Genomic DNA, 18,754 nt, shown 5'->3' on the forward strand with positions numbered 1-18,754 from the left:
TGATTTTCTTCATTTCCATTTAATCCATGGCGTTTAGGATTGTTACCCTTTTAAATAGTGACGTCAAAAACAATCCAGATTCTTTTTTTTAATTAAATTTTATAATCTGATTTCAATATTTCTTTAAAGAGATAGTCGGTTTCAGAAAAAAAATAGTTAATAATCATTTTTTCTTTCATCAGAGTCAAAAATAAATGTTTCACAAAAATTTCCATACACCGATTGAATTTGATATCAAACATGTGAGCTTTTAATGTTAAGTTCTATCTCTAATAATTCATTTCAATTGAAGTAGTATCGATACGTATCTTGAAGTTCCATCGAAGAAGAAATAACTCTTTTGTCAGTTACCATGGTTACCAAGTTATTAAATATTCTCTGTTTGAAGAAGCAGATCTCGCTTAAGGCGATTCATCCCCTTTTAGTATGTGGTGTGTATCAGAATAGTTTCTATTACAAAATCCTACAATCTTCCAATATTTCCTTACTCACTTGAGAAAATATATCTTCCTTTGAATGTGAGATAATTTTGCCAAAATATTTCACATATTTTAACTGTAAAAGTTATGTTTGCTCATCAAATAGGAAAGATTGAGTTAAGGAAGGTTAAAGGAAATTGCTTAAACTTTCAAACTTTATTTAATCCTTGACGGTTTACAAGAAATATTTATCGATACCTTATATAAATACTGGCATTCCCTTTCTTTTTATTCATTTGAAAATGTTATCCTCCCAAATACCCCAATGGCGACAAACTTCATGTTTCTGAATCCCACGCCATAATTCTAATTCTTTATCACTTATTTGTAATATAATATTTATCATTCATCATCAGTTTTGATTTTTTTATCATGTCTTTTTATTTATTACTATAAAATGAATTTTGTTTTAATATCATATATCATGATTTATATGTATGAATAAAATCTGTTTTATTTGTGCGAGTAAATATGGAAAAGTGTATGGCAAAGAGAAGAAGTGCATGAAAGTGAAGGAAAAGTTTATGGCAAAAGTGTATGAAAATTCGATCAATGTTGAGAATAATATGGATTTTTTAAAAAAAAATTAAAATATCTAAATACAAGTATTACCCTGACAATAATGTTCACTTTAATTGTGATCATATGATCAAAATGAGAATTGCTTAAACTTTCATTGACACATTTTGTCTTCTGCATATTGCCATTTTTGTGTTAGAATAAATGACTTTTACTCTTTATTAGAATCTGCTATTTTAAACTTGATATTAAAAGCGGCTCTCTCAGATCGTACGGTTGCTTCTTTAACAACAAGAAATGAATGTTTCTTAATCGCAATCTTAAATATGTTTATTTTTGAGAATATTATTTATATTGCTACAAGCTTGCAAAACCATTATTGATAAAGAAATCGGAAATGGAGTAATCTTGATGAAAGAGTTATTACATTTATAATTTCGTTATAGATTCTTAAATCTGGCAACAAATTGACTTCTTTGTTAAAATAAACATATATATATATAAGTGTCAAATATTAAAGAATAAATAGAAGAAGCATGGAAAATGTATGTTATCGGAAGTAAAAATTCCTATTTATAAATTTACGGAGGAATTCCCACAAACGCATTCATTTTGCATTTATTATTATTATTCTAAGGAAAAATGAGCGCAAAAATTGAGAAAAGAAAAATAGTTTATCTCTTAATGGAGCTGTCACATGATAGGGGTATCTTAATTCTTATGTAAACAAGACGTTTCAAAGCAAATAATTGGTTTTTTAAAAATCTTTTAATGGAAATTGAAAAAACAAGGTGTGAGAATTTCGATATATTAGTTGATTCTTTATCGTCAATAAATTAGCCAATTGACAAAGAAATTCACGTTTCATTTTTATTATATTTTTATTGCCAGTTAGTTAAATTTAGCTATTCATTTCGAAAATAATCAGCTTTGTGTAAATATATATATTAAGATTATGCTTTTTCCTAGAGATCATCTGTGCATTTACTAAACTAAATAAATCCAATTTGGATACTGGATATATTCAAACGTCTTGGTAAAATAGCCAAAAAGCTTCTATGACCATTTTTTATACAGGTGCCATTCAAAACACATATTCTACAAATAAGATAATTTCAGTTGCATTGTGAAGTCCCAACAATTTTCGACAACCATTCTTAAATTTTATTAGAAATTCTATCCCAAGGCAAGTAAATTTTGTATTAAGAAAATACATTAGTATATAATTTCAAATATGTCAACGAGAATTACGATTAATAAAGTGAAAAAATATGATTTTCAGTGCGGCGATCTAATAGATTGTGATTGCAATGTTTGACAATAAGCAACTACTGCCGAAACTTGATTAATCCACACTCTTTAGAGGTCGATGAGGATAGTTAAAAGCGTTTGAAGGCAAAGGATTTGAACCAACTGTTCACAACCGGCAACCGATTTCAAGAATGAACAAAAAAAATATACCCAAACGGAGTGGTAGATCTCCTTCACTTAACGGAAAGTAAATTAACCTTTGTACATGTAACAGGTGATAGACTTAAGGCGTGTAAAGTTATTAAAGGGCAAATCGTTCAAGAAATTCAACTGGATATTTTAAAGCAAGCTCTGAACGGTCCTAACAAAAATTACATTCTTTCCTGCTTAGCCACTTAAACAAATCTCTTGGTTATGGAACAGACTAGAGTGGAAACGAAAAGTCAAGTGAAATTGCAACTACTGATATAATACTGAGTGCTATAACACTGAGAATAATTCGATTGGATATTTCAAAGCAAGCTCTTAACAGCCCTAACAAAAATGACACCGATTTGCAAAAATACGTTTATTTACTCAAACGGCTACAAAATGCAAATGTGCAAAATTTGGCAAATCAGATGTGCAAAATTTGGCACATCTGATGGTCTTTTCTCGTGCTCAGCGTTATCACTATCTGTACGTCCATTCTCAAATATGTAACACCACTTCGCGATTCATTGACATGATATTATATATTCATTATACACATTTCTAGTTTAGAAGACGTTTCCAACTGGTGCCACATATTTACGATTGCTTATTAGACAAATAAGAACTGAAACTCGCTACTTCACATGTTACAGATAAATGTCTTAAATGCTGCCACAAAAATTCACTAAAATAGTCTTTTATCAAAAAGTTTTACGAAAGAGTGCAGCTAACTTTTTACTGATCTATTTATATTGTCAATTCGTTTTACATCAATGAATGTGTTTAAAATTTCGGCAATAAATGTTTTAATAATATTTAATGAAAACATGTAATAAAGATAATATATGATTTATATTATTTTGGAAATTATTTAAGAGAAATGCATTTTTGCATATAAAAAATATCTCAAAAGTGCAGAAATTCATATAACTGAAGTATGAATCGTGAAAGATATTGCTGTTCTGTCAAAGAAATAAATGTAATATAAAAAGACGCTCTGGATCTTCATCAACTTATTGATTGGTATTTTAATACAGAAAAAAACTGTGGCACATGATAAATCATAAAGGAAATAACTTAGAAGAAAATGGCTGTTTTATAACAAATACAGAAAGGAATATGACTGTTATTTGAATGAACATGAGGCAAAATGAGCAAAAAGTCACCCATTTAAAAATGTGATGATATCATAAGCAATCTGATAAATGAATGCATTGAATTAAATTAATAAACATTTATTCAATACTTCTTTTAATATTTATAGGCGAAATCCATGATCTCCTTTAAGACTGAAAATCAAACATTGCTGCAGGAAAGTATTGTCCATCTTGTGTGGATTCTTGCGTTCTCTTGTTATCTGCAAATGCGGTCATCATGTAAGCAATAATAAATGACGATACAAGGGCTGAGTAATCGATAAGCGTTTAGAAATTCATAAGATTAGTGATATGAAGAGTATGAAATCCTAATTTAGCGCAAATATATAGTTTAGTAGCTGAGGTTCAAACATATGTACCTCTCTTCAGAAGAATCAATAATGATGTTAACGAAGTTTTATACAATGAATAACTTTAGACATTTGCAAAAAAATTTGAATATTCATTGCATTATTATAAATTTTAATGCAATTTCCCAAAAAGACTATTTATACGAGAAAAATAATCTGTTTTGATTTTTTTTCATACAGTCTCAGTAAAGTTTAATGATGTGATTCGCGTTGTTATTCAATACACAGGATGGATACAAATTCTTTTTCCGATTGAAAAAAAATCATTACGAAAGAGTCATTAAATTCAATATTGAAAAGTCTTTTTTATGGAATAATCGTATTCGTGTGTTTTGTTAGTCCAACAGATGAGGCTACTTATGTATAAATGGAGGTGGTTTCGGCGAAAGAAATTATTCTATTTGTTCTTTGGTTTAATTACTTCAAATTGGCCATGACTGTTCATTGCAAATTTTATGGTTATATAAAAGACAAAGTGTTTGCAATACCCATTGAAAATACTGATACTCTCAATGTTAAGATCACGGATGCGTTGTCTAGCGTGATAGCTGAAATGTTGGACTACACTTGGCCAGAATCGGAATATTGTCTTTGCAGTCTTTGAGCTACCAAGGGTGCTCACATTGAAACTTACTGATGTAAGTATTATGGTTTGATTATAAATATTTTAAAAGTGTATCTTAACAACTATACAACAGATTATGATACAATAATACTGCAATACTTTTTATAATCAGTGAAAGTATATGTGGCTACCCTGTATATTGAACAATACCAGCAAATTATATCATTAAATTTTTTTAATAAATTGTGTATGTCAAATTAAATTATTGTCTGAAATAAATAATGCAGCAAATTTCCTACATCATCTAATGATACTAAGAAGAAAATAAAAAATAATAGCATTTTACTTGTTTTTGTAAAGACAGAAATAATGCATCACTTATAATTATGAATATTTATTTCCTTAATGTTCATATTAATCAAATTTAAAAGTTCATTTTTATGAATTTTAATTTAATTGAAAAATAAAATAAAAGAAACATTAACATAACTACTTTAACCAGATGCATTTCCTTTTGATGATAAACTTAAAAGATTGAGATCAAATTTGAAATTTCATGAACTTTCTAATGTGAGATCCGCTAGAAATCATTAAAATTTAGAAAGCAGAAAAGAGACATTTATTACCAAAATTTTGCCCAATTGAAAGAAAATTTTTAACCACTTAAAATGATTCCTTTCATGCATTGTAAAATCTCCAACGTAATTATTCTGAATACTGAATACTGGGAAACTGAAATTCATCACACCACTTAATTTCCGCTTCATTCTTTCGTTCCACGGTACTTTTCTGTTTCCTGACGTTATTCATTTGTGCTGATTTATGGCTCCAACATTGTTTTCACACCACCTACCACTAAATTAAACATGTTTAGCTCTTTCATACAACTCGCACTTAATTATCTGCTACATTTGATGAGTATTACCTAGACGAAACGCTTTTTAAATCATGTGCAGAACACGATCTTAAGCATCAAGAATAATGACGGCAGAATTTAAGAATGGGATTTAAAATGTCTTGCCTGTTGAAAATGAAAGCATACTGCAGAACAGCTTCTTTAGAGAATTGATTTATGGCATCCTTTCCAGGCTCTCAGAGAAGAAGAAATTGAGTTTTAAAACTAAAGCAATTTCCTTTCATCGTCCTTTGTAATCCGATCTAAATTCCTTTGATATTTTGTGAGACTTTTAATTGCGAAGGTAACTGAAAATTCATGAATCAGTTTGATCAATTGAATTGAAAAGGACTTTTTGTTCAAATAGATAATTAAATGTCAAATGCTAAGAATTGTCTTTAAGTTTAATTGCAATGTTTAATTTAAGGATTTTCTAAAAACTGCAAAACATGTTGTATTTTTACAAATCATAAAATATTTTAACTCTTCAAGTTTTGAAACACTAATATAATAACTCTAAAGTAATATAATAACTAATATAATAACTCTAAAGTAATAAACAAGTAGAAGTGGTTCCTCAAAACTGTATACCCTCTAATAAAGGCGTTATCTCAGAGAATGCTTTTCGTAGCTTTAGCACAAAATAATAACGAAAAATTAATCTTGGCGCAAATTCATCATTTTTACTAATTATATATCGGGGCAACCTGGAGGTGTTTTTCCAATCGGTTGAAACAAAGAATTGACAGAAAGCTACATACACTTGTTTTAGCACTCTTCATTTCGTTTTTATCATATTAACTTATATTCGAACAGCCAAATAACCAAATAAATAGATTTATTCTGAACAGAATTTGCTCAAAATTTAATAGAAATATATAAATCAGGTGTAAGGAACAGATATAAAAAAAATTTAATCCGTCTAGTTCAATGTGTTTTTGAGTTATTTTTGTCATAGACAGAGAGCCAGACATTTCCAAGGAAATGTGTGTTTCGAACTCTGAGAAATCTAAAACGTGGAGATACATTAAATCTCGTAGCGGAATTTTTTAATAAATATACTGTCTCTGTACTGTCATACGAGAAAGTAATTATATATATATAATACTCTGTAACTCGTGTGTCATCTGTCACAATAGTTAACCGTTGAAAGATGTAAAATCGCATAAATATATTCAATAAATGTATATATTACCTTAATGTATTTAAGAAAAACCTAAAATATATATTTCTCCTTTAAAGTATAGAAAAAATGATTACTTTGTTAATATATATAACTAATGAACTCAAATAATTATTTTTCATTTCATTTATTTTCTATATCCTTAATTAATTCCTTTTTATAAATTTTGTAGTATTTCGAAATCCATATTTTCTCAAATTTACGACTAGGTTTTACTAATCCTATGGAATTTAAATTTAGTTAAACGGACTTCATCTGCCAATAATTAAGTTCTAAAAATACCGAAATAGTGTCTTTTCTTTGAGAATGAAGGAGCGTTTAAAATTTCAAAACCTTAATAAGACCATAAGTGAATAGAAAATCGATTGCAAAGTTTAATCTTTACAAACTGAAACAAATAAAGTCAAATAAAATTGTAGAAGATAATTGTTACAATAAAAAATGTACTAAAGCATTCAGCGGTCGAAGTGCTTCTACTTGAAAAGCAGTTTAATTCGTTTTTCATCACTTTGGATGAAACATAATATTTACAAAAGCGCAGCAGATTACTTAATGTAAGATCTTAATTACGAATCAGAAACAAAATTTTGTCCTTCTTACAGTACCAATTTTTACTGACTCTGCTCCCTTTCCTGAAAAGTGAGTGAACAATAATTTCCCCTTATTATAATTTCAGTGTGTTCAGCTTCACATAATTTCGGGACCTCTTCTCAAGCACAGAAACAAAAATGAAAAATCGTCCTTTCAACAGTTTTAAACTAATTCCGACGAAAGTTATAATCCAACTGCATAGTTATGAGGTATTTAAATAATGACTAGTAAAATTTCTTATTTGTTATATTATAGTATAAGCTTCGACTTTTGAACTGTTCGATAGTTTATTTTGAGTAGTCAACAACAGTGCAAATTCAAAAATTTTAATTATACTCTTCAATGCTAGTCTGAATAAACAAATAAATATTAATTGCTTATTCTAATTTGATCATTATTCTATGTGGGCAGTTAGACACAGCAGAAGCCCAAACTATTTTCATTGTCACATATCTTAGCCCGTCAGCACACGCTTGAGGTCTTTTTTGACCCCACCCTTTCTCTTTCTGGGAATTTATAAAAGTTAACACCGTTTACTCTCTATACCTTCATGGAGAACTAGATGAAGAAGATTAGAACAGCAGGTATAAATGAAACAATGTTTCTCACTCCTTAACGGAGGATTAGAGTCAATTGGTCCTTGCATTCGCTAATGCCTGAGATTCATTTAGTGTTACAGCTATGGCACTATGCGAACGTGAGCAGCAGAGATGTTCCAGCAAATGGTCCTACTGATAGCGAAAATGACGATAGCTCAGATTAGTCAGATATTGATGATATTTTGAAAGAGGATCACAAAGCAGAATCAGAATGAAACGCAGATATTGAAAACTCTTGAAATTCTGATCGAAAGTCTTCTTCTTATCATAAAGAAAGTAACAAATTCTTATATAAAATGCATTCTGTTACTATATAAATAAACTGACTTCAAATTTATGTTAAGAATTCATTTTATTCTTAATAAGGAATGGTAAAAGTGTTTTTGTTTTTGTGTATATGAAAGACTAATGAAAATGGAAGACCAAGTTATGATTTCCCAAGTTGTATGTTTAAGCGTCATTTTCCTGAAGATTTCAAATATGTGCAAAATATACGCAGAATTTTATATAGGAAAATTACTTATTTTAAAAATAATAAAAGGAAATGAAAACAGAAAAGGTATGGAAAAAAAAGAAGTAAATACATTTTTGGTTTCAGTTATTAAAAATAACTTTTGTATCTTAAAGAGAACAGAATTACAGAAAAAAAATATTCATATTTTCGGACTATGTATTATTCTTATAGACAAACAGCCAATAAGATAAAGAATAAATACTTGAACATTTGGAGTCAAAATGATGTGTTAATGTTAAAAAATAATGGGTACATGTGCTGAAGGGTTAAAATGATAATTGATATGCAAGGTTTCTTTTTAGAGTTAATATATACAGTCATTTGTTATGGATCAGAGCGATTTTCGAAAAATTATGGACAAATAAGTCATTTTATCATAACATTCTGCATCAACTTGACCGATTCCAAAATACTAGTTGAGTTAGTAAATAGATGAGTGGAATATCAAGAGAGGAAGTAGATAGAGATACCTGATATAATAGTGGATAGAGACTGTTTTACATGTCTGTCGACAGAAATTGTAGTAATTGGAAGACTGGACATTCTGCAATGATTCCTTGGAAATCCATTTTACATTGCTGATCGCAATCGCATCGGTAAAAAAATCCTTCAATAAATGGAGTCGGTGACAGTGAAATGCATCAGTGACATCGGATAGAATTTCAATATCGTACAGATGTAATGTCCCATGAGGCACCTTAGAAGCATCAAGCAAAGGTACAAAAACAGGTAGGTACAAAAATAATGAGAGGTGATTACCCCGTATCGATAACAAGTCTTGCCCGGCTACGAAAAGGGTTATACCGTGTTCGGTGAGGGCTCTTAGAATTTAACTATAGTTTTCGCCTGTGCTCTGGTGGCGTTCGGCCATTCAGATTAATACGTGTGCTTTCAGGTGGATCGGAGTAGTTACCGTATCGATGCGAGCCGAGTCATGAATGGAGTACATACAAAATAACTGGAAAAACTTTACTGGGAAAAATTGACATGCTTCGCTCTTCATGACTTATTGAAACTTTTCCTGATTGTATACTTTCGTCAATTATATCCTAACTACATTGTAGAAAGATACAAGTAATTCAGTCTGAAAAAGAATATAGTTCTCCCATTTCTATCTGCAGTAATATTCGCTCAAGACGACGTGATCTAACTATAATATTTTTTCCTCTGCAATAGATTTTTCCTTGCTCACTCAGTTGTAGCCTAGTACTTAATATTTGAAAAATCATGAAAACTATAATTAAAATATATTATCTGCCTTCCTTATTTATTAAAAATATTTTTTTATTCTATCATAAAAGTACAGATTTCGAAAATATATCACTGAAAATTTTGCTCAACATTTTTGTCATCTTGAAAATATTAGAATAAACGTTATCGAATTTCATTGTTAGAATAATTAGATAATAAGACGTGCAAGGTAATTTCATTAAACATATGCTTAGTATGCAGTATCTGAAATTAAAAATCTGTGTTCAGTTTATCAGCCAATAAATCGTAAATTAAAATTACAATTTTTTATAACTAAACCTTTAAAATATCTAAGTGAAAAAAATAATCTGAAACGATAATAATGTTTTCTTCATAACATTGAAAATATTATTATCATTTTCTGCATTCCAATAATGTAATCGACAAAATATAAGAAAAAACGGCCTTTTCACCTTCATTAATGGTTTTCTAATAGTCCAAAAAGATCATTAATTTATAAAAGCATGAAAGAAGAGAAACACACGGACGAATAAATTGAACCATTAAACATCCTTACCCAAAATATGTATTTTTTCGAATATATGCTTTGCTGAATAGAATTAAATGTTCTTGTTTCCTTAATAAATTATGGCAATAAGAATCGGGGTAGTCTGATGATGGAATTTCGGAATCAAAAAATCTTTAGTTTATTTTTAATCAAAGATGCCTTCTTAAAGTTGAATTGTACCTTATAAATTTAAAAATATATAAGGTAGAGGATAAAGAAAGAGGAAAGAAAGCGAATACATCGATTTTTGTCATTTAAATAAAACATTTTTAATATTTGTGAAAAAGTTCAAGTAAGAAATACCTAGGTCTTAAAAGCATTTATAAAATCAGCCTTCGAGCTTTAAGGTAACTTTATTAGATCTTGAATGAATTAAAAAAAAACGAAAATTATTATTACTATTAATTTAATTTGAGAAATGTTTTTGCAATTCCAATAAAATACATTTTATACTAAAGCATTTATTTGATAACAATTTCAAATCAATATCTGCATTACTTTTCGAAAAATTCATCTTTGTGGAAGAAAAATTCTAAAAGACTTATAAATATTCTTATTTTGAAAAAATAAATTTATTCTAAATGTCCTGCCCTGCAATTTCAAATAGTTTTTATATTTTTTTTTATGTAGAAAAGAGGATGGACATTAAGTTTGAAAAAACATTTTTTTTTCTCAATTATTATAAATAATCATATTTAGTCCAACGGAAACTTTGATACCTTTAATGATGTTTCTAATGAACTAATATGCAGTTATGTTGAACATTAAATCTGCCGCAAGGATTCATATGTCCTGAGGTAGATGAAATGTCATATTCATTGTCTGAGCACAATTGAAAATAGTGACATTCGTCCCAAAATAATTCTCAGCAATTCATTTGGGGGGAAGGGGGGGGGGGGGTCCATTCAAGTTCACGTGACAATTGCCAAACAACCTACAAGCAAATTTTATACGCAATTCCCGATTATGTGTCCTTAACGATTGTTGTTACTATTTGTCGGTCGCGAGATCAACCATTAGAACATGACAGATTTAATGTGATGTACTGGGCATACTGTGAGGAGAACGATTTGATTTGTGCGTTTCTTATTTATTTTCCATTAATTCTGAATTTTAAGTTAAGAAATATCGATTTCTACTTGATAAAATTCAAGCATAATGTTTAAAATTTTTAATCACGTCATCAAAATTCCACTCACAAAGTATTACACCTTAAAGAGATCCTCGGTAAAAAAGTTCTGTACAATTCAAATAAATAGAAAATACTTCCATTCTTAAAAGCACTTTTATTTGATACTGTCAAGTACTAGTTTATGCTATATTAAATTAGAAGTGAATCAATCAAATAAATCAAAAGTTTCTAAAATAATTTTCTCGCTTAACGAACTTTCTCTGAAAAAGATTTTCGGGAAGGAAAAGAAAATTAAAAGCATGCTATTAAAATCAAAATGCTTCGTTTTCTCTTTGGAAGCTCTTTTTATCTTATAAAAATAAAGTATACATTCATAAATATACAAAAAATTGAAATATATTTATAAATGTGTAATAGTTTAGTAATCTGCTGCGAAAAATATACTCCAAAGCATAAAATGTAAACGCAGCAGTTTGCTGAATATAGAGAGAATCACAGCTCAATACCCAATGAAACTTCAGAAAATATATGCAGTCGTCGATGTTATGTGACTTTTATGTCAAGTGAAATGAGCGTAAACAGAAATTAGTATATTAATTTGTTGTACATTCATATTTTGTTTTAATCATCTGAAAAATATTAATACTGAGTAAATTCCTGCATTTTTAGTTTGATATTCAGTGAGCTTTCACTTTTCCAAAGATATGTTCGTTTTTAAACTATGCTCATCTAATAGGCAAAAGATACAGTAAAATAATCAATACAATAAAATAACAATAATCAATAATATTAACACCAAACTCTTAATTAATCAGAGAGTCCATAATGCTGTCGCTGCATCTTAAAATACTGATTACCTTTTCCGGCATATCCAGTTTTCTTCGATATGCTAGATTGTAACCTAAAGCAGAGAAATCGATACTCCAATACCACCTCCATTCGATTAAATGCACTCTGCCCATTTCAATGGACTGACGGCCATTGAATTGCTGTTCGAACACTGAATAGTTTTCGGACAAGTCATGAATAGGGGATTGTTCTTTGTTAAGTCGACATAAGACGAACTGAGTTTTGATTGTGTTCACAAAGAGTCTTCACTAATTGACCAAGAGTCCATTTGCTGGAATGCCCAAAGACGCATCTGATGATACTTATGTCTTCCAAGAGCCTTTGTTTGCGGTCGAATAATTAGAAGTATTTCTATCAATGAGGGGAAAGTCTAATTAACAACGATTTAATTCGAACTGAGTTGAATTCTGGTCAAATTCATCCAAAGAATGAGTTTCAATGCCCGACTTCAGATATGAGGCGGAAGGGAAATTTTTTGTATTACAGGAAATTACTTTTTTAATTTACATTTAATATGGAGACATTATTTTCGCATGATTGCTAAGAATATCATGCAGCGAAATTGATCTTAAGAATTAAAAAAAAATTGAGGATCCAATTATATTATAAAATTTATTACGAAAATTTTTATTATGTATGAATATTTAAATTTTCTTAGTGTGATTTTAAAATGTTTACTTTTACCCTTAATATATTATGTTGATTGTAATCATGAACAATGCATGAATTTTAAAATAATGTAAAAGCTAGTATAATTTATTTTAAAATACAAAGCAAAACCTGAATAATTATACTAAAAAGGGGAAAAAAATGTAATTCGTCAACATAACACACAAATAGTATTTTACCACATTTTTTCGTTGTGTATTTTATTAATTATTAATGTGAAAAAATTATCAAAATTTCTGCGATAATTGTTATGACACAGATTCTTTAAGTGAAAATAAAAAGGTATTATTTTCGCCTGAAAGGAAATTCATCATTGATCGTTGATCAGTGCTCATTTTTCAGATGCGAAATCGTAAGCAGCAATTGAAATGATGAGCTATAGGGAAAGACACAATAGATGGCGCGAATCTTACATTTTAGATTTACGAACTGATCTAAATTCCTTATTTAAATTTTGATGTTTATAAAGAAATTGCAAATTATAACTGCCAGAAATTCGATAATTATAAATATACTATAAATTGCTTATACATCTGTAAAAACTCTTATAAATACTATGATATGCTTTTTGTTTTCCACAGTACCTTTATTACATGCCAAATAGTTGGAATTATATTTTATTGCTTATGAAACTGAAAAAGTATGTTTTGTACGAACGCATTTTAAATGTGGAAATAGACACTGAATGGTAAAATTTTGGGAGTTTTCGATCAAAGAATACGAAAATAAAAGAAGAAAGCTAATGTCAGGAGAAGAAAAAAGTATTTCAAGAGTAAAGTTAAAAGAGCTCTAACGAGGAAAAAATTTTAATGAGGCATTATTATTTCATATTTTACTAATTATACAATAGAAACTTTAAAAAAAAATTAAGTTCTTGAATAAATATGAACATAATTACACTAGAAGAAAGATGCATTTATGCATTCGATTATATAGTATGTGCAAATGTTATTTGATTATTATATACTTGATTATTATATATTTGATTATTATATACATTATGTAATTCTTATTTTAAACGAATTGACATGTATATAATTCATCAATTAATCCTCTGTTTATTAAGCCTAATTTAAGGATACGCAGAACAGAAAAACGGAACTTTTTCTTTACATTTTCCATACTTTATTGATCCAAAATTATTCATTCGTATCGAATATAAATTCACATTTATATTCGGAAATAAGAAAACATTAAATAAAAATATAATGAAAAGATATTTCATTTTATACTATTTAATTAAGTATGGTGAATATGCCGCTTTGAAGCGAAATGAATATTATTTTGGGATAGACGTCTTATATTTAAATAATGGTTACAAGACCTGATCAATATTTCAATAAGCAGTCACACCAAGCCGCAATAACTTGAAGCGATTACATCCGTAATAGAAATTTTTGTTTTTGTCATCCATACATGGTCGTTTTTTTAGGAAATTCAGTTTAGAACTTGCAGCTATAATTTCTAGAATTCAGAGTCAACCAACTCGATCATAGATTTAATAAGAATAATAATTGGTGCCAATAATAAGCATTTTAAAAACTAATATGGAAAATTATAACAAATATTCATGTTCCTAAAATTTTCAAAACTTCTAAATGAAATTACGTTTTTCTGACGGACTACTAGAGTCCATTGTTCAAGAAACGCTGTTCTAGAGTTTTGTCTGCACCAATACCACTTCCTCTTTCCTTCCTGGGAAATGGTGTCCTGTTGTATACTCTGAAACAAAGCCTTTAGAGTCTCTGAGAAAATATTTACACTTGTCCTAAGCCCTGCCACTAAGCCATTTCCGAATTATATTCACGCCCTTGATTTTATGAAGCGCATTGTCTTCGAAGTTTGAATGTCATTGCTTTCAGTATGCAGGAAAGCTTTGTCTAGCAATGCTTCTGCGAATAGAAAGCAAGTCCACTTCGGTGGCCATTGCGAATCAACGGTGGGAAACGCTTTCATGAAATAAATGGAAGCTCGTCCTATTCTGATGTTTTGTTGTAACAGTTCAGGGAGAAAAATTACTTTTTTTCACGCAAACAATGCAATATTTGATTTTGGAATCCTAGAGAAAGCATGGACCACGTGATTGATGAAACTTTCGACAGTATTTTTGGTTTAATAAAATACGATTTTTGAAAATTTATATGCCATGATTGAACCTTCCCATTAGTTGAGTGGTATTATGGACTTATATAATTTGTATATTTAAATTTTCTCGCTTTTAGAAAACAAATTATAATTTTATTTCCATTATTTTAAAAACACTCTATAGTAGTTCCATTCATTCATGTATTACAATACAGCAGCCTACCTTGATCGTATTTTATAATAGGAAGCTATTTTTGATATAATGATACTATCTTTGGTGAGCTCCAAACTTTTGATTTGCAATCCGATCCGAAAATGATATATTTGTTTTCATCCACAATAATAATATTTTCCTAAAATTCTGGTGGCTGATTTACGCATATTTTAGTATCTGCCAATCATGTCCAATCATTTGGGAAATGTTTCCTTTTAAATTGTATTTTAAAGCTAGATCAAATTACAATTCTAAAACAGTATGGCAGATTTACTTTTATGCTGTATACCAAATATTAAATAAAACTTGATTTCATTTTAATGTGATCAATATTTTTAACTAACTTTGCATGTAATGCAAGTCAAGTGTTCCAACACATTTTTGATCGACTGTACATACAAGAAAATGTAAATTCAGAGGATTCTAGAAGCCTTGCGTCTAGACGCTTCGATCAACTATGGAGACGTCTGTATCATAATTAAAAATTATTTACACATGATTTATTAATGAGTACCTTGTCTTAAACCTTAGGGATTTTCAATGGGAGCAATACTTATTCTCATATGTAAGATGCAGCCAAAGAGACGCGTTTGCATCTGAAGAAATAAGAGATGCAAAAGAAATGTCATTTAATAAAATGCAATAATTTCGTACCATTTATCTCCCAGAATTGTATTTATGTTAGAAAATGGTTATCTTCTTTTGTTACGCTTTCGTTTGATATTAAGATTTAAAATTTCATTTCATTTAAACCGAATAGAAATCTTGTTTGTCTCTAGAAACAATTAATTATGTTTATAAGATTACCACCGGAAAAACTGAATTATTTTTTTAATTTTTAAAATTAAATATGAAGCGAGGACTGAAAAATCTAAATTATATAGACAGGATATCAATAAAAATATCTCCCTTGCTTTAAACATATTTTTGTAGAAACATCAACAGAATAAAATTTTAAATAGCCTTCAAATTTGAAATATATGTGAATTGATAACATTATTTTAAGTATGTTACGAAAAAGTTTAATCTCTTGCGCATCAATTTCAAAGAATGATTATATAGACTTTTAATTTAAGTAATGAACTGTTTCTATTAATTTCTTATCGGAATCTTCATCATTTTAAAGTATAAGTTATTTGCCTTTTTTACTTTTCGTTTCAGAATGTCAAACGTAAAATGAATTTTCAAATTTTTATTCATAGTAGAAAATGATAGCCTCCTACCTCTTCCTATCTGATATGTGAAATTCTCTCTAACAATATACTGAGGTGACAAAAGTTGTGAAATAGCAAGATGCAAATATGCAGCTAGCTGGAGTATCACTTACGAAATCTATAAATGGGCAGTGCAATGGCACGGGACTCATTTGCATTTAGGCGATCCATGTGAAACAGTTTCCGTCTTAATTATGACCGAACAAAAGGAATGGACAGACTTTTCACGCGTAATGTTAGTTGGAGCTAGGCCCATGAGACATTGCATTTCAGAAAACATTAGGAAATTTAACATTCTAAGATCCACAGTATCAAGAATGTGCCTAGAATATATAATTTCAAGATAACCTCCCACCATGAACAATGCAATGGTCGATGGCCTGTATTTAAAGATCGAGACGATCGATGTGTGCGTAGAATTGTCAAAATTAACAAAGAAGCAACACTGCATGAAACAACTTCAGGAATCAATGTGAGACTTACGATGGACTTGTCCATTAGGACAGTGTGGCGAAATTTGGCTTTAATAGTCTGTGGTAGCAGAAGATTACCTTTATTAACAGCATGACATCACCTGCCTCTCCTGATCTCATGACCAGATCAATTAGACCCTAGAAGATAGAAAAACCTTGACTTGGTCAGATGAGCCCCGTTTTCTGTTGGTGAAAGATGATGATAGGATTTGAAAACAAACCCCACGAAAACACAGATCTAAGTTGTCAAGAATGCACTGTGAAAGTTGCTGATGGCTCTAAAATGGTATAGTCTGTTTTTGCATGAATGGAATGGGTCCTCTAGTGCAAGTTAACTGATCACTGTGTCGTAATTGGAATTGTTGTAATGACCTCAGATCATCTGGTGAATCTATCTATAATTGTGAGACAATACTAATTGCCTTCAAAAATGAGAAGGGGTTCAATGAAATTGAGATGAATGCGAGAGAATCGAGCAGTCAGTTTGGCAATGGTGTTAAGAGGAGTTTTGGTTTGCTGAAAAACCTTAGCATGTTGATATTTGACACATGCACTAGCTCTATCTCATATCGGATTTCATTTTTGGCGATATGAATAGCTTGGAAATTTAAGGTAATTGATGTACCAGGATGAGATACAAAATGGACATTTTCAAAAATTATTTATCGAAATGGCTTTGGACTGAAAGGTCTGGGTTGGGCTTGAGACATATCACAAATTAGATGGATATCTTCCTACAGAAAATAATGTTTTTGTAATTTTAAAGATGTGTTTGATTGTAATAATTGCTGCAACTCAGAGTCATTCAACTGCTCTTGAGCAATGTTTTTATAATTCAATTTTGATGGAATTGTAATTGCATCGATTTCTATTCGTGAAAGAGTATAAGCAATTATGTTATCTCTTCCGTTAACATAGCGAATGTCAATTGAAAATTGTAATATATAATCTAATTGTCTGAACTGATGTGGCATAGATTTTTTCAGGTTTTTGTTTGAATGCAAAAATTAGGGGTTTCTGATTAGTATAAATTGTAAAATTTCGACAATCAAGCATATGACGGAATTTTTTATCGACGCATAAATAGCATACAATTCCCAATCCTATGTGGGCCAGTTTCTTTGACTTTTTTGATTCTCATTAAGAGCTCATCAAAGAGCTCCAATTGCTACATCTGATACATCAGACCAAAGACTTATTTCAGGAATGAGTTATTTTAGTAAGGTAGCATAAGCAAGATCCTGCTTGTCCAAATTAAATGCTTTATCTGATTCATTATACCTTTGAACTGAATTTTCTGGCTTTTCAGAAGTAAAAAGAAGATTTCTTTTTATTTTTGTGATCTTCTATGAATTTAATCAAAGGATTTAAGATCTTAGCAGCTCTAGGAATAAATCTCCTATAAAAATTATATATGCTCAAAAATCTACGCAATTCAGTTAAAGTTTGTGGTCTGAATAGCTTCAATACGATCAGGTAATGGTTGTAAACTATTTTCAGAAATTTGATATCCTATAAATTCTAAACTAGATGCACCAAGTTTACATTTTGAATGATTAATTGTTAATCCATAATGACACAATCTAGTAAAAAGAACTCTCAGTTAATGCATATTTTCCTGATGAGTTTTTGAAACTATAAAAATATCACCGATAAAGGCATATAAATCCTCCAAGTCTCTAGTTACTTCATTTATAGAAGCATTGCATTGACCAAATTGCATTCTTATGTTTTCAAAAAACCGAAAGGAGTAATTATAGCGGTTTTATGAATATCCTCGGTAGCTATAGGAATTTGGTGGAATGCTTTTACAAGATCGATATGTGAAAAAAATTTATTATCATGTAATTCACTAATAAAATTAACTATGAATTCGATTGGATATTTATCTTTGACCGTGTGGGCATTTAAGGAGCGATAATCGCCTACCGGGAGTCAATCTAACGATCCCTTTTTCGGAATCATATGTAATGAAGATGAAAAATTAATGCTTGTAGGGCGTATGTGGCCAAAATTAATCAAGTGTTGGAATTTCATTTTGATATTTTTGAGTCTATGAGGGTC

This window comes from Argiope bruennichi, chromosome 4 (assembly GCF_947563725.1).
Source record: "Argiope bruennichi chromosome 4, qqArgBrue1.1, whole genome shotgun sequence".
NCBI lineage: Eukaryota > Metazoa > Arthropoda > Arachnida > Araneae > Araneidae > Argiope > Argiope bruennichi.